The 25,348-nt window shown below is 43.4% G+C and overlaps 1 long non-coding RNA gene across 1 annotated transcript; it reads left to right on the top strand.

The window, feature by feature from the left end:
- The first annotated feature begins 16,339 nt into the window (after window positions 1-16,339).
- LOC121578581 lies at window positions 16,340-21,651 on the top strand. The gene is made up of 3 exons (XR_006002781.1): window positions 16,340-16,406; window positions 21,239-21,317; window positions 21,500-21,651. It is a non-coding gene; the product is annotated as an uncharacterized LOC121578581 (long non-coding RNA).
- Window positions 21,652-25,348: the final 3,697 nt, after the last annotated feature.

The raw sequence follows: 25,348 nt of genomic DNA, 5'->3' as shown, positions 1-25,348 counted from the left end.
TACTGGCCAACAAGCTACGCAGTAAGGATCAATTAGCTGATATTGCAACTATTGAATCTGAAACTGGGGAATTACTATCAGAACCCAAATTAATCAAAGATTTTCCCGCTTCTATAAAGAACTCGACACCTCTGATTGTAAATCCACACCAAGCCAGACTATTGTCAAAGATTCTGCTGCCATGGGTGGATCCTGGCCATCTAGCTACGATGTTAGTGAGTTGACCTTTGTCATCACAGACAGCCTGCACGTTGATGGAGCAGTAACCTTTCTGATTACGGAATAGTTCTCCATTCTCGCCACCAGGATTAGGAATAGGAATGTGTGTACAGTCTATTGCCCCTAGTACACCTGGGAATCTAGCTCTCCTGTAAAATCCAGCTGCTGTTTCCTCTGTAGGGCTGAACCTTATATACTGATTCTTCAGACTGGCAATAGCACTGGACACTGACTACAATCCTGCAGACGGTTGACTTGTGGAGTCCAAAAAGGCCCCCATCCACCATCTGGAAACATACAGTTGCGTAGAACCGTAGGGCCACCAGGAGCTGAAGTAGTGGGGGTACAGCCGCGTTCCTATCACTCCCATGCTTAATGGTTGGTCCAACCTTTCTTTCCAATTGCATTACAGAGTCCTTGGAGAAGCGGCATCGCCTTGAAAACTCATCATTATCATAAAATTCAACAGGATTTAACCTGTCTCTAATTATTCTCTGAGGAACTCTGTCGTTTTGGTCTCTCCACAGTATATATACTGCCATTTTATCAGTTAAACCACCTCAAGTGGCAGTTTAGAATTAATCTCCAATCTAAATGTATATTCATTTTTTTTTTATTGAGCAACAGGCTTAAATGTATCTAGGTTTAAAGTGAAAACTAAACTTAGATTAGAGGAAGGATTTAATTTAACTAGGATTAATCTAAAACCTAGGTTTAAAATTTCGTGCAACAAGATTAATAGATAAACCTTTAAGAGTTAATCCATGTTGGTGCAACCCACCTTAAGTCCTTCTAAAATAATTACCAACTCTTCTCTCAACAGAGGAAGCCACATCACTGGGAGCCCAGATCGCTATCAATGAACTCAAAAGGGCATTGGATAGCATGAATAAAGGCAAATCACCTGGATGAGATGGTATTCCTTCTGAGATCAGCTTTAATATTGCTGATACTGTAGATTGTGTAAGTATCTGCATCATTTCCAATCCCACATATATTTTTTGGTAAATATTTATTTGTAATATATCTACCTTCTTTATTACAATATTTTCCCCTAACCCTATCATCCTTTGCCTAATTGGAGTAAACTAATGAACAACAATTATTGGGCTGCTACTTCCAGCTTATACATCCAGTGCATTCGGAAAATGGTGCCAGGTTTCCTCCAGACGTAACGTTTGGCATTCAGGCCAAAGAGTTCAATCTTGGTTTCATCAGACCAGAGAATCTTGTTTCTCATGGTCTGAGAGTCGTTTAGGTTTCTTTTGCCAAACTCAAAGCGGGCTGTCATGTGCCTTTTACTGAGGAGTGGCTTCCGTCTGGCCACTCTACCATAAAGGCCTGATTGGTGGAGTGCTGCAGAGATGGTTGTCCTTCTGGAAGGTTCTCCCATCTCCACAGAGTGACCATCAGGTTCTTGGTCACCTCCCTTACCAAGGCCCTTCTCCCACGATTGCTCAGTTTGGCCGAGCGGCCAGCTTTAGGAAGAGTCTTGGTGGTTCCAAACTTCTTCCATTTAAGAATGATGGAGGCCACTGTGTTCTTGGGGACCTTCAATGCTGTAGAAATTTTTTGGAACTCTTCCCTAGATCTGTGCCTCGACACAATCCTGTCTCGGAGCTCTACGAACAATTCCATCGACCTCATGGCTTGTTTTTTTTTTTTGTTTTTTTTATGGTATCGATTCATCCCCTCAGGAAGTCTCCACTCTTCCTCATCCCCCTCTTCCTACGCCTCCTCCCTCCCACCAAGTTAAAAGATATATGTCTGTGACAGAATGTCCTCTGGTCCCTGTCATCCAGCTAGAGCTGCTGACTGGGCTGACCGAGGCTGACCTGTCCCACACTGCCTTGCTGCTTTGTTTGGGTTTGAAACTCAGGGCAGAGTATCAGTTGTCCAGCGGCCTGGCAGGGGTTCAGAGGAACAAATGAAGAAAACACGTTCCTGGTTAGATTTGACACAGGTGTACAAGCATTGGTCTTGTACTATTATATTCCTAAGAAAAGCAGAAGCCTTTCTACCCCCATAACATGAACAGTCTGTCATATATATATATAACATATTTTTTTATTTTTTTGAGGAGGTACATCAGCTTTAATATTGCAGATAGATTGTAACTTCCATCAATGTAATTGTCTGCATCACTTCCAATCCCCCATATGTTTTTTTTATCTCGCGCATATATATATATATATATACATACACATACATACACATATACAGTGGGGAGAACAAGTATTTGATACACTGCCGATTTTGGAGGTTTTCCTACTTACAAAGCATGTAGAGGTCTGTAATTTTTATCATAGGTACACTTCAACTGTCAGAGACGGAATCTACAACAAAAATCCAGAAAATCACATTGTATGATTTTTAAGTAATTAATTTGCATTTTATTGCATGACATAAGTATTTGATACATCAGAAAAGCAGAACTTAATATTTGGTACAGAAACCTTTGTTTGCAATTACAGAGATCATATGTTTCCTGCAGGTCTTGATCAGGTTTGCACACACTGCAGCAGGGATTTTGGCCCACTCCTCCATACAGACCTTCTCCAGATCCTTCAGGTCTGGAGACTGGCTAGGCCACTCCAGGACCTTGAGATGCTTCTTACGGAGCCACTCCTTAGTTGCCCTGGCTGTGTGTTTCGGGTCGTTGTCATGCTGGAAGACCCAGCCACGACCCATCTTCAATGCTCTTACTGAGGGAAGGAGGTTGTTGGCCAAGATCTCGCAATACATGGCCCCATCCATCCTCCCCTCAATACGGTGCAGTCGTCCTGTCCCCTTTGCAGAAAAGCATCCCCAAAGAATGATGTTTCCACTGTCATGAGCCCTCTCACTCCACTGGGTTACCACCTTAAGTTGTTTCCACTCTGCTCACCACTCTCTCTCTACTCAGCCTAACTAGCTCCACCTGTCCCTGCTCTGCTCGGCTCTAATTACTCTGCCAGCTGCGCTGCATTACCCACTAACCTCTCCCAGTATTTATAGCCCTGTCTTTCAGCTCTCCTTTGTCAGATCGTCTGCAAAGCTCACACCCGGAACCTGTGTGCTCGCGCTTCTGGTTCACCCCTGTTTTGTGACCCCGGACCTGCCTGATTCCTGGATACTCTTCTGCCCCAGGAGAACCAGACCTGCTTTCTGCCATTACGACTCCTGACTACTCTTCGACCCCGGTAACTCTGACCAGCCTTCTGCCTTGCTACAACGTATTTGGATTTCCCTTGAACTGTACTTCTGCCTGTTTTCATCCGCCCCGTTGTGTCTGTGTTTCCTCCCCCCCCCAGGACTTCTGGACCACCAACCACCGGCGTCATCGGACGCATCGCTGCCACTGGGGGGAGGCACAGACCCAGCACATCGGACGGGATAACCCCTGGAGCCTTCACTCACTCCCTACATCCCTTTCCCCTTAAGTTTAAATAAACTTTCTGGTGTGACGCAATTGTGGTCCTCTTGTCGTCTGTCTGAACCGTGACATCCACATCCATGCTTCACGGTTGGTATGGTGTTCTTGGGGTTGTACTCATCCTTCTTCTTCCTCCAAACACGGCGAGTGGAGTTTAGACCAAAAAGCTCTATTTTTGTCTCATCAGACCACATGACCTTCTCCCATTCCTCCTCTGGATCATCCAGATGGTCATTGGCAAACTTCAGACGGGCCTGGACATGCGCTGGCTTGAGCAGGGGGACCTTGCGTGCGCTGCAGGATTTTAATCCATGGCGGCGTAGTGTGTTACTAATGGTTTTCTTTGAGACTGTGGTCCCAGCACTCTTCAGGTCATTGACCAGGTCCTGCTGTGTAGTTCTGGGCTGATCCCTCACCTTCCTCATGATCATTGATGCCCCACGAGGTGAGATCTTGCATGGAGCCCCAGACCGAGGGTGATTGACCGTCATCTTGAACTTCTTCCATTTTCTAATAATCGCACCAACAGTTATTGCCTTCTCACCAAGCTGCTTGCCTATTGTCCTGTAGCCCATCCCATCCTTGTGCAGGTCTACAATTTTATCCCTAATGTCCTTACACAGCTCTCTGGTCTTGGCCATTGTGGAGAGGTTGGAGTCTGTTTGATTGAGTGTGTGGACAGGTGTCTTTTATACAGGTAAAGAGTCTGTGAGAGCCGGAATTCTTACTGGTTGGTAGGTGATCAAATACTTATGTCATGCAAATTAATTACTTAAAAATCATACAATGTGATTTTCTGGATTTTTGTTTTAGATTCCGTCTCTGACAGTTGAAGTGTACCTATGATAAAAATTACAGACCTCTACATGCTTTGTAAGTAGGAAAACCTGCAAAATCGGCAGTGTATCAAATACTTGTTCTCCCCACTGTATATATACACATACATACAGTGAGGTCAGACAAGCTCATATGTAAAAAAATATATATATATTGATTAAAGAAAATAGAGGTGTAGATAATAGTATTAAATCAATTTGTGAGAATGATTTATGCCTGTTTGAGTAGAAAGTGTACTCTTTTGCTTTAGGATTATATGCTTGCCAAGCATCAATGAGGTGAGGTTGTCATTAAAAAATCATGGTAAACACTATTATTGCACACAGAGTGAGTCCATGGAATTTATTATGTGACTTGTTAAGCACAGTTTTACTCCTGAACTTGTTTAGGCTTGCCATAACAAAGGGGTTGAATACTTTTTGACTCAAGACATTTCAGCTTTTCTTTTTTTAATTAATTTGTAAACATTTCTAAAAACATAATTCCACTTTGAAATTATGGGGTATTGTGTGTAGGCCAGTGACAAAAAAATCCCAATTTAATATATTTTAAATTCAGGCTGTAAAAACAACATTTGGAAAAATCAAGGGGTGTGAATGTTTATTGCATATATTCTGTCTGAATTGCAATTGTATTTGAAGCGGGCCCTCAAGTGCTGGCCTATGCAAGCAATCATTCTGACAATTATATCATGGAGTCAAAACTTGATTTTGGAAAGAAGGCCAAAATTGAATACCACAACTATAATACAGTGAGGGAAAAAAGTATTTGATCCCCTGCTGATTTTGTACGTTTGCCCACTGACAAAGAAATGATCAGTCTATAATTTTAATGGTAGGTTTATTTGAACAGTGTGAGACAGAATAACAAAAAAAAATCCAGAAAAACGCATGTCAAAAATGTTATAAATTGATTTGCATTTTAATGAGGGAAATAAGTATTTGACCCCCTCTCAATCAGAAAGATTTCTGGCTCCCAGGTGTCTTTTATACAGGTAACGAGCTGAGATTAGGAGCACACTCTTAAAGGGAGTGCTCCTAATCTCAGTTTGTTACCTGTATAAAAGACACCTGTCCACAGAAGCAATCAATCAACCAGATTCCAAACTCTCCACCATAGCCAAGACCAAAGAGCTCTCCAAGGATGTCAGGGACAAGATTGTAGACCTACACAAGGCTGGAATGGGCTACAAGACCATCGCCAAGCAGCTTGGTGAGAAGGTGACAACAGTTGGTGCGATTATTCGCAAATGGAAGAAACACAAAAGAACTGTCAATCTCCCTCGGCCTGGGGCTCCATGCAAGATCTCACCTCGTGGAGTTGCAATGATCATGAGAACGGTGAGGAATCAGCCCAGAACTACATGGGAGAATCTTGTCAATGATCTCAAGGCAGCTGGGACCATAGTCACCAAGAAAACAATTGGTAACACACTATGCCGTGAAGGACTGATATCCTGCAGCGCCCGCAAGGTCCCCCTGCTCAAGAAAGCACATATACATGCCCGTCTGAAGTTTGCCAATGAACATCTGAATGATTCAGAGGAGAACTGGGTGAAAGTGTTGTGGTCAGATGAGACCAAAATTGAACTCTTTGGCATCAACTCAACTTGCCGTGTTTGGAGGAGGAGGAATGCTGCCTATGACCCCAAGAACACCATCCCCACCAAACATGGAGGTGGAAACATTATGCTTTGGGGGTGTTTTTCTGCTAAGGGGACAGGACAACTTCACCGCATCAAAGGGACGATGGACAGGGCCATGTACCGTCAAATCTTGGGTGAGAACCTCCTTCCCTCAGCCAGGGCATTGAAAATGGGTTGTGGATGGGTATTCCAGCATGACAATGACCGATAACACACGGCCAAGGCAACAAAGGAGTGGCTCAAGAAGAAGCACATTAAGGTCCTGGAGTGGCCTAGCCAGTCTCCAGACCTTAATCCCATAGAAAATCTGTGGAGGGAGCTGAAGGTTCGAGTGGCCAAACGTCAGCCTCAAAACCTTAATGACTTGGAGAAGATCTGCAAAGAGGAGTGGGACAAAATCCCTCCTGAGATGTGTGCAAACCTGGTGGCCAACTACAAGAAACGTCTGACCTCTGTGATTGCCAACAAGGGTTTTGCCACCAAGTACAAAGTCATGTTTTGCAGAGGGGTCAAATACTTATTTCCCTCATTAAAATGCAAATCAATTTATAACATTTTTGACATGCGTTCTTCTGGATTTTTTTGTTGTTATTCTGTCTCTCACTGTTCAAATAAACCTACCATTAAAATGATAGACTGATCATGTCTTTGTCAGTGGGCAAACGTACAAAATCAGCAGGGGATCAAATACTTTTTTCCCTCACTGTATATGCATTGATTAGGCCTATTATTGGTTTGAGTCATATTTGTGCAATTAGGCCAAATATACAGTAGGCTTAGGCTACAATCATGTATAATCATATAAACCATTAGGCCTATGTCAAGTTGTAGCCTGCTGGCGCGTTTTATGCCCAAAAGCAAAGCCTTGATAGTGAAAGTACATAAGATCCATAAGAACTTTCGATTCTCCCATTATCTATCCATCAACACACACAGGAGTGCTCTGACACATTGTTTCTAGAAGGTCAATTACCCTACTAGAATAATCCTTATTCCCAAGAAATTATCATTTGATTACCCACGCGGACATCCATGGCGGATCCGCGTGTTATATCTGATAGGTCGTCTCTGAATATATTGATAATTCTGACCAAGACGCACACCAACAACATGACTCATCAATCTCACCAGAGAAAGCATCCGAGCTTGGCAAACAGCGCCCCTCTGTCTTAATTATTATATTATTAATATGTGTAGGCCATGAATCTGATCCTATCTGGCCAAAAAGAGTATGACATGTCATATTATTTTTGGCCAGACAGCATCAAATACATGGGCTACAGATACTAAGACAGAGGGGCGCTGTTTGCCTCGCTCGGATGCTTTCTCTGGTGAAATAGATACATCCTCTTACGAATTGAAGGAAAATTATGAAGCATGGATTGACACAAATGAGTAATCATTTTATAAGTTTGTTTCTTTTTTTATTGTAAAACTGTTGGGGGAAGCATGGCTTCCCTTGGCATCCATTAATACACGCCACTTTGTAGGCTGAATGTCATTACACTTATGGTGTTTGTAATAATGTCCTCTTCCATTCAAATGGTGTATGCACAGTGCACTGCTGGACTTATTTTGGAGTAGACGAAAGTGCGTAAGTAACCTACTTAACCTACTTTTTGAAAGGATTTGTTTGACAATCAGATGAAATCATGACTGGTTGTGTTCATAAAAAGGTAATACATTATTACAGTTATATTATGTCTTTACTATGAAGCCCATAAAGTTCCCATTTTGCCTTTAGTTCTACCTCTCGTAGTTGCACGTCTATGGGGTGTACTCTACCACCCGTAGGACCCATTTCATCAACCTCCCTCTCCTGAAGGATTTCCTCCTCCACCAAAGCAGTACCGATCAACTGACTATTGCTTTTGGATTGCCAGATGCCACTTTGATGTCATAATACTTTGCAATGACGAGCAGATTCGCCTTTCTACATTTATCTAGCAACTCCCATGTAGGGTTTTCCACAAATGCTTCCATCTTAAAGTCCATGGCTTTATTTTATTAGCCTGTGTGTTTATGCAACTTTCAAAATGATTCCACCAATTTTATAACCCCTCAAGGTGGAGGTCAGTAACAGATATTCTACCACAAAAGTGTATTTTGAACACTTAAATATCTGGGCACAGCAGAGCTTCAGAGTAGGTGACTAGAGCGACTACAATACTCAGGGGAAACTAAATCCTGGACGAGCTCCCATTTTGTTACGTTCCCCAGCAAGAAAACCAAAAATGCCGCTCAAACAGAAGAGGGAACTAACAAAGAGTTACTGACCAACAACCAAAACAAAACAGGTGGGGTTTTAGGAGTGGTTCTGAAAGACACTCATTGGGGTGTCCACTGAAAGTTGACTAGCAACAACAACTGGAACCTAAAAGACACCCACCATGAGTTACACACTAAATTTGCCAGAGAAGACGCAAACAAAAGAAAAACCCACACCAAACTTAAAGACAGGAACCAAACCAAAAAGGTAGAGCAAAACGAAATTAGGGAAAACAGATAAAGGATTGTTTTTCTAAAAATGTAAATAGGGAGAGCCAACTAAAGGTGTTAACCTTCCACATCTATCAAGACAACTGGAGCACTGGGCCAGCCACCAGTGTTGCCAACTCCTCAGTAAGGAAAGTAGGTATTGGCTGTCCTAAAAGTCGCTAAATGACGTCATCACCTAATTTGCATAATTGGCCATGTGCATGTAATTGTGATTGACGCTGTATGAGAGAGGAATAACGTCGTGGGAAAGACAAAAAGTGAGAAAAAACACCCTAAATATGTTTAAAACTACAAATGAACTTTCTTCTGTTGATTCTTGTTTTTTTTTATGTCATATTCCAACCCGCCTCCTTTATCCGGGCTTGGGGCCGGCAAAAGAGACACTCTGGCGGAGGTACTTTTTCTTTTTCTTTTTTTTGGTTTGGTTTTTAACCTTATGGTCCACTTAGGAGCCTACAACAAGTCACAGTAAAACATGAACATTTTTAACCATAACATAAACAAATATATATCAAGACCCCCCCTCCACACACACACAGGCTGTGCTGGCTCACAGAAAGAGTGGGTCTTCGTCATTTTGGTCAAGGCTCTCAATGGCAGGTTCAGCAACTGAGGGAGCTGACTTAAATGAGTAAGCAGCTGATGTGCCAAAAAACTGCAAAACATTATCAGGCAGCTGGTGCTCATAGCAAGCCTCACCAGACAGCTTCAGTCCATATCGAATGTACAGGATGGAGTTAAGGGTCTGCAAGGACATCCGATTTCTACGTTTGCTTTTTACCACACTCATCTGGCTGAATACTCTCTCGACTTCAGCAATCGAGTGTGGCAAGGACAACACAGACACAGCAGCCATGGCAAGTTCTTGAAATGGGTTGATATCAGCTGCATCCCTGAACTTTCAAATCTCACTCCAGAAGCCCAGTGTGTTTTTTGTCTCATTCCATTTACTAAGATGGATGGCACGCCATTGCTGGACAATCTTGTCTCTCTCTGTAGGGGAGTAGCCAAGGAGCTTGGCTATTTTTTCTATTTCTCCAGGGCTCTTATTGTGCTTTAGAGTTTCCTCCACATTGAAAACTGACATGTACTGCAATGCTTCGATGTTGTCCGGCAGTCTCACCCTCAACTCATTAGTGAGGGAGATGGTGAAGGCTACACACCGCTTTCGGACATTGTTTTCATCCTCAGGCGCAAGGTGGAGCTCAGCTGCCTTTGACTCAAAAAGGTAACCAAGGTACGGTTTGGGACTGATGTTTCCATCTATTGGCCCTTTGAGTACATCACCCAGCACCCAGCACTGACTTCAAAAAAGTCAGATACAATATGTTTTGAGGATCACCGTACATGGAGTATAAAACCTCAGCCATGTAGCAGTGTTCACTGGACTTGGTGACTGCGTAATGCAGCCTAAGCTCCTCCCACTGGTCCAAAATGTGTGAAACCGCGGGTTCAATGGAGAGCCAATGTGTGGCACACACAGCGAATAAGAACCAGATCTTTGAGGCCATACTCCTCCTTCAGCACTTTATGGACCCCATTGTTAATCCCCGCCATAACAGAGGCATTGTCAGTCCCTATCCCCAGGAGTTTCTCTTTTTTAAGACAACACTTCTCGAGGAAAGCCACAACAGCACGTGCTATAGATTTGGCATCTCCTCCCTCCAACTCAACAAGCCCCAGAAATGTTGATACAATTGTCTGCTTGGTGTCACTAAAGTACCTTATCACAACCCCCAGGTACTTAGAAACACTTACATCCGTGGACTCATTGAGGAGGAGGCTGAAACGCTGGTCACCCACATCTGCGACCAACTTTTTCAGAAAGTATGGCGCTAGAACACCATTAATCATTTCTGTGCACTTTGTCCTGTGCATTTTGAAGTGGGTAGTAGCAGCAGTGGAGTCTGAGAAAGCAGCTCTACATGCTTCTCCAATGTGATCACATGCCAGCATGGAACAGTGTTCAGCGATAGCTAATGCCATGGTGGCATCAGCCTTTTTTGCAGTTTTAACCATAAATGGCAGCTTGTTTTGGGTGGAACTGTTATAAGGCTTTGCCTTTTGAGTATGTTTTTGAGTTGTCATGTGTTTTTTTTACATCACTAAGTTTTGTGTAGAAATCAGCCTTACAATACAGGCAGTATGCCTGTGTATCATCTCCAATTTTGAAAGAGCTGCAAAATCTGGACCCCTACAAATCAGCTGGGCTAGACAATCTGGACCCTTTCTTTCTAAAACTAGCCGCCGAAATTGTCGCAACCCTCTGTTCAACCTCTCTTTCATAACGTCTGAGATCCCCAGAGATTGGAAAGCTAAACGATATCATAACCGCGATTGATAATAGACAGTACTGTGCAGCCGTCTTCATCGACCTGGCCAAGGCTTTCGACTCTGTCAACCACCGCATTCTTATTGGCAGACTAAATAGCCTTGGTTTCTCAAAATGACTGCCTCGCCTGGTTCACCAACTACTTCTCAGATAGAGTTCAGTGTGTAAAATCGGAGGGCCTGTTGTCTGGACCTATGGCAGTCTCTATGGGGGTGCCACAGGGTTCAATTCTTGGGCCGACACTTTTCTCCGTGTATATCAATGATGTCGCTCTTGCTGCCGGTGACTCTCAGATCCACCTCTACGCAGACGACACCATTTTGTATACATCTGGCCCTTCATTGGACACTGTGTTAACAAACCTCCAAACGAGCTTCAATGCCATACAACACTCCTTCAGTAGCCTCCAACTGCTCTTAAACACTAGCAAAATTAAATGCATGCTCTTCAATCGAACGCTGCTGGCACCCGCCCACCCGACTAGAATCACTACTCTCGACCGGTCTGACCTAGAGTATGTGGACAACTACAAATACCTAGGTGTCTGGTTAGACTGTAAACTCTCCTTCCAGACTCACATAAAGAATCTCCAATCCAAAGTTAAATCTAGAATCGGCTTCCTATTTCGCAACAAAGCCTCCTTCACTCATGCTGCCAAACATGCCCTCGTAAAACTGACTATCTTCCGATCCTTGACTTCGGCGATGTCATTTACAAAATAGCCTCCAACACTCTACTCAGCAAATTGGATGTAGTCTATCACAGTGCCATCCGTTTTGTCTCCAAAGCCCCATACGCTACCCACCACTGTGACCTGTACGCTCTTGTTGGCTGGTCCTCACTACATGTTCGTCGTCAAACCCACTGGCTCCAGGCCATCTATAAATCACTGTTAGGCAAATCCCCGCCTTATCTTAGCTCATTGGTCACCATAGCAGCACCCACCCGTAGTCTGCGCTCCAGCAGGTATATCTCACTGGTCATTCCCAAAGCCAACACCTCCTTTGGCCGCCATTCCTTCCAGTTCTCTGCTGCCAATGACTGGAACGAATTGCAAAAATCTCTGAAGCTGGAGACTCTTATCTCCCTCACTAACTTTAAGCATCAGTTGTCAGAGCACCTTACCGATCACTGCATCTGTACACAGCCCATCTGAAATGAGCCCACCCAACTACCTCATCCCTATATTGTTATTTATTTTGCTCTTTTGCACCCCAGTATGTCTATTTGCACATAATCTCTTGCACATCTAGCATTCCAGTGTTAATAATATTGTAATTATTTTGCACTATAGCCTATTTATTGCCTTACCTCCATAACTTGCTACATTTGCACACACTGTATATATATTTTCTGTTGTATTTTTGACTTTATGTTTTTTACCCCATATGTAACTCTGTGTTGTTTTTATCGCACTGCTTTGCTTTATCTTGGCCAGGTCGCAGTTGTAAATGAGAACTTGTTCTCAACTGGCTTACCTGGTTAAATAAAGGTGAAAAAAAAAAATGAAAAAAAATAAACAGCTTCAACCAGCCTTTGAATTCAGGGTTTGATTCCCACTCCTTTCTGTATTTTTGAGTGTACAGTTTAGACATGATGAGCTAGCCAGCTAGATGTTTAACTTATGTCACAGAGAGGCACACACACAGTGGACGAGGTGAGTAAGTGACTGAGGCTGTGTGAGTCAAATGCAGTCATTTATTTTAGACAAAGAACAGTTTATATTTACATCCCACCCTGAATGTAAGCCAGGGCGGGATCAGCCAGCGGCGGCTTCCAGCATGCGCGATGCATTTGCAGTCTGGACGCGGAGGGGTGAACATCTCCTGCTCTGACTGCAGCTGGGAGGGACTGCTGCGCGAGGACTGGGCCGCCTGTGAGTGCTTTGGGACGGGAGTGGGGCCCGCGGCAGCACCCGTTGCTCGTTGAGGGTGGGGCCCACGGCAGCACCCGTGGCTCGTTGAGAAGAGCAAGAATGATAACACCAGAAAAAGTCTCTAGATTTGACGCTAGTCACATTTTTGAAAATGTGTCGCTAGAGGGGTCTTAATACTCGCTAAATATAGCGACAAATTAGTTAAGTTGGCAACACTGCCAGCCACTCTTAAATAGCACCTGGGCCAGCACAGGTGAAACACCTTCCCACAAATGAGATAGCAACCAGCAGAGGTCTAACGAGGTGACACCAATTGGCACGCCCTACGTGCTAACGAGCTATATGTGCTAAAGTCCAACCTCAAAACAGGCACTTTCAAGTGAATTTACTGTTGTTTGCTAATACTCTTATATAGAATCCTGCCCTTAAATGCAAACAATGTAACAAGACTTTTGGAATTGATTATAATTTTTTTTGAACAGGGAAATGTACCAAACATTTAATGCGTTGAACCATCATAATTATATTGAAAAAATCCAACTTGCATCGATTAAGGTTCAAAATGTTATGGCCCCACAAAAATGGGTCTGTGCGCCACGTTGGCCACACACCCCTAGGGCGTCACTAGGGCGTCAGTTCCGTCTCATAATTCAAAGAAGCAGGGAGGAATGTCGAGAACGCGGAGGATAATGTTGTGCGCACGTGGAGAGAGTTGAGAGTTCAGATAAAAAAAATTTGAAGTCACAGCTCAGAGAAAATTTTTGCGTGCCCAGGAAGTGGAATTGAGAGCAAGAAATTACGTTTAGAGCACACATCTCCCTGCTCATGGTATACTTGCCTGCGCTCTGTCGAAATTCACCTGTGCTTGCGTGATATGATCTCTGTGCGCTCGCAAATCTACAATGACGTTACTCAAATATGATTGGCAGCCTTATTGACCAATCATAGCACTGCTTTTTGTTATAATGCCATTGATTGGCTAGCTAAATGGAAGACGGGACCCAGACAACATGATGTTTACATCCCCAGGTTGGTATTTAGCCAGCAGTGTTGCCAACTTAGCGACTTTGTCGTTATATTTAGCGAGTATTCAGACCCCTCTAGCAACACATTTTCAAAAAATCGACTCACTTACTCACCTCGTCCACTGTGTGTGTGCCTCTCTGTGATATAAGTTAAACATCTAGCTGGCTAGCTCATCATGTCTCAGTCTAAACTGTACACTCAAAAATACAGAAAGGAGTGGGAATCAAACCCTGAATTCAAAGGCTGGTTGAAGCCGTTTATTGGAAATGATACACAGGCATACTGCCTGTATTGTAAGGCTGATTTCTACGCCAAACTTAGTGATGTAAAGAAACACATGACAACTCAAAAACATACTCAAAAAGCAAAGCCTTATAACAGTTCCACCCAAAACAAGCTGCCATTTATGGTTAAAACTGCAAAAAAGGCTGAGGCCACCATGGTATTAGCATGGCGGCCTCATATGGCATGTGATCACATTGGAGAAGCATGTAGAGCTGCTTTCTCAGACTCCACTGCTGCTACTACCCACTTCAAAATGCACAGGACAAAGTGCACAGAAATGATTAATGGTGTTCAGCCTCCTCCTCGATGAGTCCACGGATGTAAGTGTTTCTAAGTACCTGGGGGTTGTCATAAGGTACTTTAGTGACACCAAGCAGACAATTGTATCAACATTTCTGGTGCTTGTTGAGTTGGAGGGAGGAGATGCCAAATCTATAGCCTGTGCTGTTGTGGCTTTCCTCGAGAAGTGTTGTCTTAATAAAGAGAAACTCCTGGGGATAGGGACTGACAATGCCTCTGTTATGGCGGGGATTAACAATGGGGTCCATAAAGTGCTGAAGGAGGAGTATGGCCTCAAAGATCTGGTTCTTATTCGCTGTGTGTGCCACACATTGGCTCTCCATTGAACCCGCGGTTTCACACATTTTGGACCAGTGGGAGGAGCTTAGGCTGCATTACGCAGTCACCAAGTCCAGTGAACACTGCTACATGGCTGAGGTTTTATACTCCATGTACGGTGATCCTCAAAACATATTGTATCTGACTTTTTTGAAGTCAGTGCTGGGTGACGGACAGTTGGCCATCAAGGCTTTTGAGGGAGAGCAAGTAGATCCTCTTAAGCTACTTGACAGCTTGGTTAGCCTGATCAAGTCTGTGAGCAGCAGGGTGCTGAATCCACTGGCAAATGTTGATGTACTCAAAGGGCCAATAGATGGAAACATCAGTCCCAAACCGTACCTTGGTTACCTTTTTGAGTCAAAGGCAGCTGAGCTCCACCTTGCGCCTGAGGATGAAAACAATGTCCGAAAGCGGTGTGTAGCCTTCACCATCTCCCTCACTAATGAGTTGAGGGTGAGACTGCCGGACAACATCGAAGCATTGCAGTACATGTCCGTTTTCAATGTGGAGGAAACTCTAAAGCACAATAAGAGCCCTGGAGAAATAGAAAAAATAGCCAAGCTCCTTGGCTACTCCCCTGCAGAGATAGACAAGATTGTCCAGCAATGGTGTGCCATCCATCTTAGTAAATGGAATGAGACAAAAAACACACTGGGCTTCTGGAGTGAGATTTGAAAGTTCAGGGATGCAGCTGGTATCAACCCATTTCAAGAACTTGCCATGGCTGCTGTGTCTGTGTTGTCCTTGCCACACTCGAAGTCAAGAGAGTATTCAGCCAGATGAGTGTGGTAAAAAGCAAACTTAGAAATCGGATGTCCTTGCAGACGCTTAACTCCATCCTGTACATTCGATATGGACTGAAGCTGTCTGGTGAGGCTTGCTATGAGCACCAGCTGCCTGATAATGTTTTGCAGCTTTTTGGCACATCAGCTGCTTACTCATTTAAGGCAGCTCCCTCAGTTGCTGAACCTGCCATAGAGAGCCTTGATCAAAATGACGATGACCCACTCTTTCTGTGAGCCAGCACAGCCTGTGTGTGTGTGGAGGGGGGTCTGGGGAAAAAAAACTATTAACCTGAATTAAGGCCAGACTAGTTACCATCATTTTCTCACATTGCCATTGACAGTTTTTTCTATTGTCTCTTTTTGGTCCATTTAGATTGTTAATGTAGATTGTATGCACTTTTTTTTATTTATGTTATGGTTAATAAATGTTCATGTTTTACTGTGACTTGTTGTAGGCTGCTAAGTGGACCATAAGGTTAAAAACCAAACCAAATTAAAAATAAATAAATAAATAAGTAACTCCGCCAGAGTGTCTCTTTTGGGTAACTTTTGCCGGTCCTAAGCCCAGATAAAGGAGGAGGGTTGGAATTATGACATTAAAAAAAAAAACAATCGACAGAAGAAAGTTCATTTGTAGTTCTAAACATATTTAGGTTATTTTTTACTCACTTTTTGTCTCTCCCACGACGTTATTCCTCTCTCATACAGCGGCCATCACAATTACATGCACATGGCAAATTAGGTGATGACGTCATTTAGCGACTTTTAGGACAGCCAATAGCTACTTTCCTTACTGAGGAGTTGGCAACACTGCTAGCCAGTAGCCACATTGCAACATGGCAGACTCCCAGCAAGTCACTTCTTCTCAGGTAAGAAAGCTAGCTAGCTAGCTAGCTAATTCAGCCTAATGCTATTTCAATGTCTTTTTGATGATCTCATTTATTTAAAGGTTTGCCAGTGGATATCTGTAATGGTAGACTCAGTAATTCCAGTTTAGCTATAAACCTTATTCTGATATGATGTCATTCCTTCGGATTTCATCACTCAATTATCTAGTTGATGGTGCCCATATAGCTACTGTCACACATTGCATTAATCCTAACTACTATACTATCAACTGGCTTGCTATATTAGCCAGCTCTAGATGTGAGGGGAAAATTAATATTTTTATATTATCTATAAAGATTATAAAAAGGCCATTAGCTAGCTAGCATAAAAACCTCTGGAAGAACTAGCTAGCTAGATAACTAACTCCCACCATCACCTGAGTTCATCAATGTAGCTAATGATAGGTTTCTAAAAAATAAACAATATTTGCTAGTTATATTTTAAAGACTAAGGCACATAACACCCAGACAGATGTAGAACCTTAGGGACCTCCCAAGCACCAGGAAAGTCTCCTTATGTTTATTCTGGAGTTTATTCAGGAAGGTGCAACATGTTAGATAAAAATACAGGTAACTGCCAAAACAATGTAAACACTTCAGTAAATGAGGAAAACAAAGTATATTGAAAGCAGGTGTTTCAACACAAGTGTGGTTCCTGAGTTAATTAAGCAATTAACATCCCATCATGCTTAAGGTCATGTATAAACATGCTGGGCAGGCCATTATTTTGGCTACCATGGCTATGCCCCCATAGGATGGCAATGCCCCCATCCCATAGGGCACGAGTGCCTGAATGGTTTGATGATCATGAAAACGATATAAACCATATGCCATGGCCGTCTCCTCCACCAGATCTCAACCAAATTGAACACTTATGGGAGATACTGGAGCTGCGCCTGAGACAGCGTTTTCCACCACTTTCAACAAAACACCAAAGGATAGAATTTATTGTGGAAGAATGGTGTCGCATCCCTGCAATAGAGTTCAGACACTTGTATCATTGAAGCTGTTCTGGCTCGTGGTGACCCAACGCCCTATTAAGACACTTTATGTTGGTGTTTCCTTTATTTTGGCAATTACCAGTAGATCCACACGTTATTGTCCATATCATGCAGAATTGTCATCTCATTGTTACTTAGGGAGGTCGTTCTATAATAAAGACGTAGGTGATTTCTGTCCCAGGTAGTTGCAAAAATCGGGTAACTTTCCCCAAATTCCCTGGTTTTCCCGAAAACCCGGTTGGAAAATTCCCGGAATCAGAAGGGAATAAGCAGGAAATCTGGAACACTCCAACCAGGATTTCTGGAAAACCTGGGGATTCTGGGAAAGGTACTGGATTTTTGCTACCCTAGTCCCAGGGGACTGAACTGTGTGCACGTTTTTATTCCTGCATAGCACAAACATCTCATTCAACTAATCGTGGTCTTCAATTTAGACCACAATTAGTTCAGTGACGTGTTAGTAGAGTGCTGGAACAAAAACCTGTACACTGTGGCTGTCTTGACTACAATTGTCTAAATACAGGTACAATTTTATTTTGCTAATCAATTCAGGTTTGTCACCTGATTTCCAAAGAGCCAGGTGGAGATAGATGCAACCATACTCCAAGGCAGGGCATTTCCCCACATCCAGGTTAAGGCCTGCTACCATGGAAGAACATGGAGCACCCCATGTCAGTGTCAGTATGTCATGACGGCACCTTTCGGTTATAGGTCCAACTCCTTAGGCGCTGGGCTCCCTACCGATACTATTTGAAGAACTAATACTCCAATCATATGAGTAGTGGAGAACTACAGTGAGGGAAATAAGTATTTGATCCACTGCTGATTTTGTATGTTTGCCCACTGACAAAGACATGATCAGTCTATAATTTTAATGGTAGGTTTATTTGAACAGTGAGAGACAGAATAACAACAAATAAATCCAGAAAAACGCATGTCAAAAATGTTATAAATTGATTTGCATTTTAATGAGGGAAATCAATATTTGACCCCTCTGCAAAACATGACTTAGTACTTGGTGGCAAAACCCGTGTTGGCAATCAATCAATCAATCAATCAATTTTATTTTATATAGCCCTTCTTACATCAGCTAATATCTCGAAGTGCTTTACAGAAACCCAGCCTAAAACCCCAAACAGCTAGTAATGCAGGTGTAGAAGCACGGTGGCTAGGAAAAACTCCCTAGAAAGGCCAAAACCTAGGAAGAAACCTAGAGAGGAACCAGGCTATGAGGGGTGGCCAGTCCTCTTCTGGCTGTGCCGGGTGGAGATTATAACAGAACCATGCCAAGATGTTCAAAAATGTTCATAAGTGACAAGCATGGTCAAATAATAATCAGGAATAAATCTCAGTTGGCTTTTCATAGCCGATCATTAAGAGTTGAAAACAGCAGGTCTGGGACAGGTAGGGGTTCCATAACCGCAGGCAGAACAGTTGAAACTGGAATAGCAGCAAGGCCAGGCGGACTGGGGACAGCAAGGTGTCAGCATGCCCGGTAGTCCTGACGTATGGTCCTAGGGCTCAGGTTCTCAGAGAGAAAGAGAGAACGAGAGAATTAGAGAGAGCATACTTAAATTCACACAGGACACTGGATAAGACAGGAGAAGTACTCCAGGTATAACCAACTAACCCCAGCCCCCCGACACATAAACTACTGCAGCATAAATACTGGAGGCTGAGACAGGAGCGGTCCGGAGACACTGTGGCCCCATCCGAAGAAACCCCCGGACGGGGCCAAACAGGAAGGATATAACCCCACCCACTCTGCCAAAGCACAGCCCCCGCACCACCAGAGGGATATCCTCAACCACCAACTTACAATCCTGAGACAAGGCCGAGTATAGCCCACAGAGGTCTCCACCACAGCACAAACCAAGGGGGGGCGCCAACCCAGACAGGAAGATCACGTCAGTAACTCAACCCACTCAAGTGACGCACCCCTCACAGAGGTCAGACGTTTCTTGTAATTGGCCACCAGGTTTGCACACATCTCAGGATGGATTTTGTTCCACTCCTCTTTGCAGATCTTCTCCAAGTCATTAAGGTTTTGAGGCTGATGTTTGGCAACTCGAACCTTCAGCTCCCTCCACAGATTTTCAATGGGATTAAGGTCTGGAGACTGGCTAGGCCACTCCAGGACTTTAATGTGCTTCTTCTTGAGGCACTCCTTTGTTGCCTTGGCCGTTTGTTTTGGGTCATTGTCATGCTGGAATACCCATCCACGACCCATTTTCAATGCCCTAGCTGAGGGAAGGAGGTTCTCACCCAAGAGTTGACGGTACATGTCCCCGTCCATTGTCCCTTTGATGCGGTGAAGTTGTCCTGTCCCCTTAGCAGAAAAACACCCCCAAAGCATAATGTTTCCACCTCCATGTTTGATGGTGGGGATGGTGTTCTTGGGGTCATAGGCAGCATTCTTCCTCCAAACACGGCGAGTTGAGTTGATACCAAAGAGCTCGATTTTGGTCTCATCTGACCACAATACTTTCACCCAGTTCTCCTCTGAATCATTCAGATGTTCATTGGCAAACTTCAGACGGGCCTGTATATGTGCTTTCTTGAGCAGGGGGACCTTGCGGGCGCTGCAGGATTTCAGTCCTTCGTAGTGTGTTACCAATTGTTTTCTTGGTGACTATGGTCCCAGCTGCCTTGAGATCATTGACAAGATCCTCCCGTGTAGTTCTGGGCTAATTCCTTACCGTTCTCATGATCATTGCATGAGATCTTGCATGGAGCCCCAGGCCGAGGGAGATTGACAGTTCCTTTGTGTTTCTTCCATTTGCGAATAATCGCACCAACTGTTGTCACCTTCTCACCAAGCTGCTTGGCGATGGTCTTGTAGCCCATTCCAGCCTTGTGTAGGTCTACAATCTTGTCCCTGACATCTTTGCAGAGCTCTTTGGTCTTGGCTATGGTGGAGAGTTTGGAATCTGGTTGATTGATTGCTTCTGTGGACAGGTGTCTTTTATACAGGTAACAAACTGAGATTAGGAGCACTCCCTTTAAGAGTGTGCTCCTAATCTCAGCTCGTTACCTGTATAAAAGACACCTGGGAGCCAGAAATCTTTCTGATTGAGAGGGGGTCAAATACTTATTTCCCTCATTAAAATGCAAATCAATTTATAACATTTTTGACATGCGTTTTTCTGGATTTTTTTGTTGTTATTCTGTCTCTCACTGTTCAAATAAACCTACCATTCAAATTATAGACTGATCATTTCTTTGTCAGTGGGCAAACGTACAAAATCAGCAGGGGATCAAATACTTTTTTCCCTCACTGTATGCACCATAAACCTGTCTACTGGAGTAACTTCCTGTCAGAGACTGATTAGAGGGTTAGACAGGAGGCCCTGGGCCAATGGGAGGTCACGGGTGAGCACATTCCATTGGTGCTTAAGTAAAACTCCACCCATCCGGGGCACCGGGCCATGCAAAACGAACTCACCCAGTAAGAGGGGAAGTTACAGACATGAAGATACAACTTGAAACACAGAGTAAGGCTGCCCTCAAATAAAAATGCATATAACGCTTGTCCGACGCAGCGGTGTGGTTAGGAGAAACACTGCTCTACATTTTCAATGGATACGTCTTTGCAACTTTCCTGATGGACAGCGCAACACAATGCTAGGGCCTCCCAACACACTCCTCCCATTGAAAACCATTGAGTTGCTGCGTCTTTTACACATCCATTTTCTGATTTGAAGGCCCCCTTAGTCCTCAATAATCAAACATGTAATACTTGTTACTTGTTAACTCTCTAGCTCTCTTTCTTTCAAGCACTCTCAGTACTTCTATCCATCTCTCTCTCTCCAGGTGATACAGCGACAGAATATTCCAAGGACCTCTAGAGCCTTCTGACCAACTACCTGCGATCTCTCCAGAGCACAGAGAAGTAGGCTCCGATCGTAATAGTATACTTATGCACCTTCACTATTGGGGTCTGTGATTATAGTATATAATCAAGGGTCACTGGTTGGATTTACTGTACTCACTTAAACTCATACTCTCTCCTCCCTCTAAAAGTCTCCCAGACTTTAATAAAAAACGAACATGCATCTTTCCCCATGTCCCCAGGTGAGTCTGCTGGGCCATGGAACTCTAGAGCAGCACATCAAAATACATGCCACCCTGTTGTCAGCTGTCAGCAGGCCGTTCCCTGAGGAAGGATACAATGGTCAATGGCCGAATTTGGGGGATGACTAAATGCCATAAAGCTGTGTCTAAACTATGCATGTTAATTTTTATTTTAAATAGTTAGGTTACAAAATAATAACTTGTTCATAGTCTGTTGGTCTTCACATTTTTACTAACTATGGTAACTTAACAAACAATATGCAGACTTTATCAATCAAGACAACACTTAGAGTTTATGATTCAAAAGTTCTAAAAATCAATTAAAGTCTCATGTCCCGGGTGAATACATTTGTATTCATGTATATTAGACACATCACACGGGTGTATCAACTTAAATATATATCAAAGACCAGATTGAAGAATGGGACAATAGACAAGTGAATATGTCAGTTATTGCATTTGTATCAGTTTGTATGAATGAGTGGTTAAAAGAAATGTAGACCTTCCAAACACACACCAGAGACAGAAGGGTGTTCTACACTATTTACAGTGGGGGAAAAAAGTATTTAGTCAGCCACCAATTGTGCAAGTTCTCCCACTTAAAAAGATGAGAGAGGCCTGTAATTTTCATCATAGGTACATGTCAACTATGACAGACAAATTGAGAGAAAAAAATCCAGAAAATCACATTGTAGGATTTTTTATGAATTTATTTGCAAATTATGGTGGAAAATAAGTATTTGGTCACCTACAAACAAGCAAGATTTCTGGCTCTCACAGACCTGTAACTTCTTCTTTAAGAGGCTCCTCTGTCCTCCACTCGTTACCTGTATTAATGGCACCTGTTTGAACTTGTTATCAGTATAAAAGACACCTGTCCACAACCTCAAACAGTCACACTCCAAACTCCACTATGGCCAAGACCAAAGAGCTGTCAAAGGACACCAGAAACAAAATTGTAGACCTGCACCAGGCTGGGAAGACTGAATCTGCAATAGGTAAGCAGCTTGGTTTGAAGAAATCAACTGTGGGAGCAATTATTAGGAAATGGAAGACATACAAGACCACTGATAATCTCCCTCAATCTGGGGCTCCACGCAAGATCTCACCCCGTGGGGTCAAAATGATCACAAGAACGGTGAGCAAAAATCCCAGAACCACACGGGGGGACCTAGTGAATGACCTGCAGAGAGCTGGGACCAAAGTGACAAAGCCTACCATCAGTAACACACTACGCCGCCAGGGACTCAAATCCTGCAGTGCCAGACGTGTCCCCCTGCTTAAGCCAGTACATGTCCAGGCCCGTCTGAAGTTTGCTAGAGTGCATTTGGATGATCCAGAAGAGGATTGGGAGAATGTCATATGGTCAGATGAAACCAAAATAGAACTTTTTGGTAAAAACTCAACTCGTCGTGTTTGGAGGACAAAGAATGCTGAGTTGCATCCAAAGAACACCATACCTACTGTGAAGCATGGGGGTGGAAACATCATGCTTTGGGGCTGATTTTCTGCAGAGGGACCAGGACGACTGATCCATCTAAAGGAAAGAATGAATGGGGCCATGTATCGTGAGATTTTGAGTGAAAACCTCCTTCCATCAGCAAGGGCATTGAAGATGAAACGTGGCTGGGTCTTTCAGCATGACAATGATCCCAAACACACCGCCCGGGCAACGAAGGAGTGGCTTCGTAAGAAGCATTTCAAGGTCCTGGAGTGGCCTAGCCAGTCTCCAGATCTCAACCCCATAGAAAATCTTTGGAAGGAGTTGAAAGTCCGTGTTGCCCAGCGACAGCCCCAAAACATCACTGCTCTAGAGGAGATCTGCATGGAGGAATGGGCCAAAATACCAGCAACAGTGTGTGAAAACCTTGTGAAGACTTACAGAAAACGTTTGACCTGTGTCATTGCCAACAAAGGGTATATAACAAAGTATTGAGAAACTTTTGTTATTGACCAAATACTTATTTTCCACCATAATTTGCAAATAAATTCATTACAAATCCTACAATGTGATTTTCTGGATTTATTTTTCTCATTTTGTCTGTCATAGTTGACGTGTACCTATGATGAAAATTACAGGCCTCTCTCATCTTTTGAAGTGGGAGAACTTGCACAATTGGTGGCTGACTAAATACTTTTTTCCCCCACTGTATTTAACAATAGCTAATTCCCAAATAAAATGCAATTGTGTTCATTTCCCGTAGCTTATGCCTGCCCATACCATAACCCCACCGCCATCATGGGGTACTCTGTTCACAATGTTGACATCAGTCTGCCATCTGCCCGGTACAGTTGAAACCGGGATTCATCCGTGATGAGCACACTTTTCCAGCATGTCAGTGGCCATCGAATTTGAGTATTTGCCCACTGAACTTGGTTACGACGCCGAACCTCAGTCAGGTCAAGACCCTGGTGAGGACGACGAGCACACAGATGAGCTTCCCTGAGACGGTTTCTGACAGTTTGTGCAGAAATTCTTCAGTTGTGCAAACCCACAGTTTCATCAGCTGTCCGGGTGGCTGGTTTCAGACAATCCTGCATGTGAAGAAGCCAGATGTGGAGGTCCTGGGCTGGCGTGGTAACACGTGGTCTGCGGTTGTGAGGCCGGTTGGACATTCTGCCAAATTCTCTAAAACGACGGCTTATGGTAGAGAAATTAACATTAAATTCTCTGGCAACAGCTCTGGTGGACATTCTTGCAGTCAGCATGCCAATTGCACACTACCTCAAAACTTGAGACATCTGTGGCATTGTGTTGTGTGACAAAACTGCACATTTTAGAGTGGCCTTTTATTGTCACTGCATCAGGGATAGCATACACAGACGATTCGGCTTTACAGCCTTCTTCAGTATGTAACTTTATGCGACATATTTTTGAGTGCGAACCCATTACACTTTTTTGTTTGTCTGAATTAGCTGATTTTACGCACCAGCCAAGCTTCTAGGAGAGCGCGATGGTTCTCTTGATTAACCTTTTATTGTCCTCAGCACAAGGTGCACCTGTGTAATGATCATGCTGTTTAATCAACTTCTTGATATGCCACACCTGTCAGGTGGATGGATTACCTTTGCAAAGGATAAATGCTCACTAACAGGGATGTAAACACATTTGTGCCAAATGAGAGAAATCAGCTTTTTGTGTGTATGGAAACATTCTGTGATCTTTTATTTCAGCTCATGAAACATGGGACCAACACTTTACATGTTGCCTTTATATTTTTGTTCAGTGTAGTATAGTATAAGCTTATGTCTTAAGCATCCTAAATAATGCCATAGATTGTTTTTTTTTAATAGTAAACTTGAAGGCAGAAAAGGGAAGAAGGATGTAAGATGCGAACCTGTGATTCCAACTGATTATAGGCTACTAAAGCCAAGGAATTACCACTGCGCTACGTAGTTTTAATGAAAACAGTGGAGAATTGTATTTATTTATCTGATAATCACACACTGCTATATTGCTGACCAGCAGATTTCACTAATGAGCATTGTAAACATAATGAAGCTTCGAGTAATTAACAGTTTTTTGCCTAATTTGTGGAAAGCGCAGAAGCCTTCAGAAAGCCTCGGTGTCCCATCACTACCCTAAAAGAAGAAGCGCCTTGCAGGAAGTACTCCATGTTGTAATGTGGCTACTGGTTAGCTACTTGGGGATGTAAACATAACGTTGGTCCGTCCTTCCATTTAGCTCGTCAGTCAATGGCATTGTAACAAAAGCAGTGCTGGTCAATAAGGCTGGCAAAAATATGAGTAAGATGTCATTGCAGATTTGCAAGCACACAGAGGTCAAATCTTGCAAGCACAGCTGCATTTCGAGAGAGTATACTGTGAGCAGGTAGATGCTGAGCTCCA

The sequence above is a fragment of the Coregonus clupeaformis genome, unplaced genomic scaffold, assembly GCF_020615455.1.
Source record: "Coregonus clupeaformis isolate EN_2021a unplaced genomic scaffold, ASM2061545v1 scaf0005, whole genome shotgun sequence".
Taxonomy (NCBI): domain Eukaryota; kingdom Metazoa; phylum Chordata; class Actinopteri; order Salmoniformes; family Salmonidae; genus Coregonus; species Coregonus clupeaformis.
This window is presented reverse-complemented; position numbering and strand designations above follow the sequence as displayed.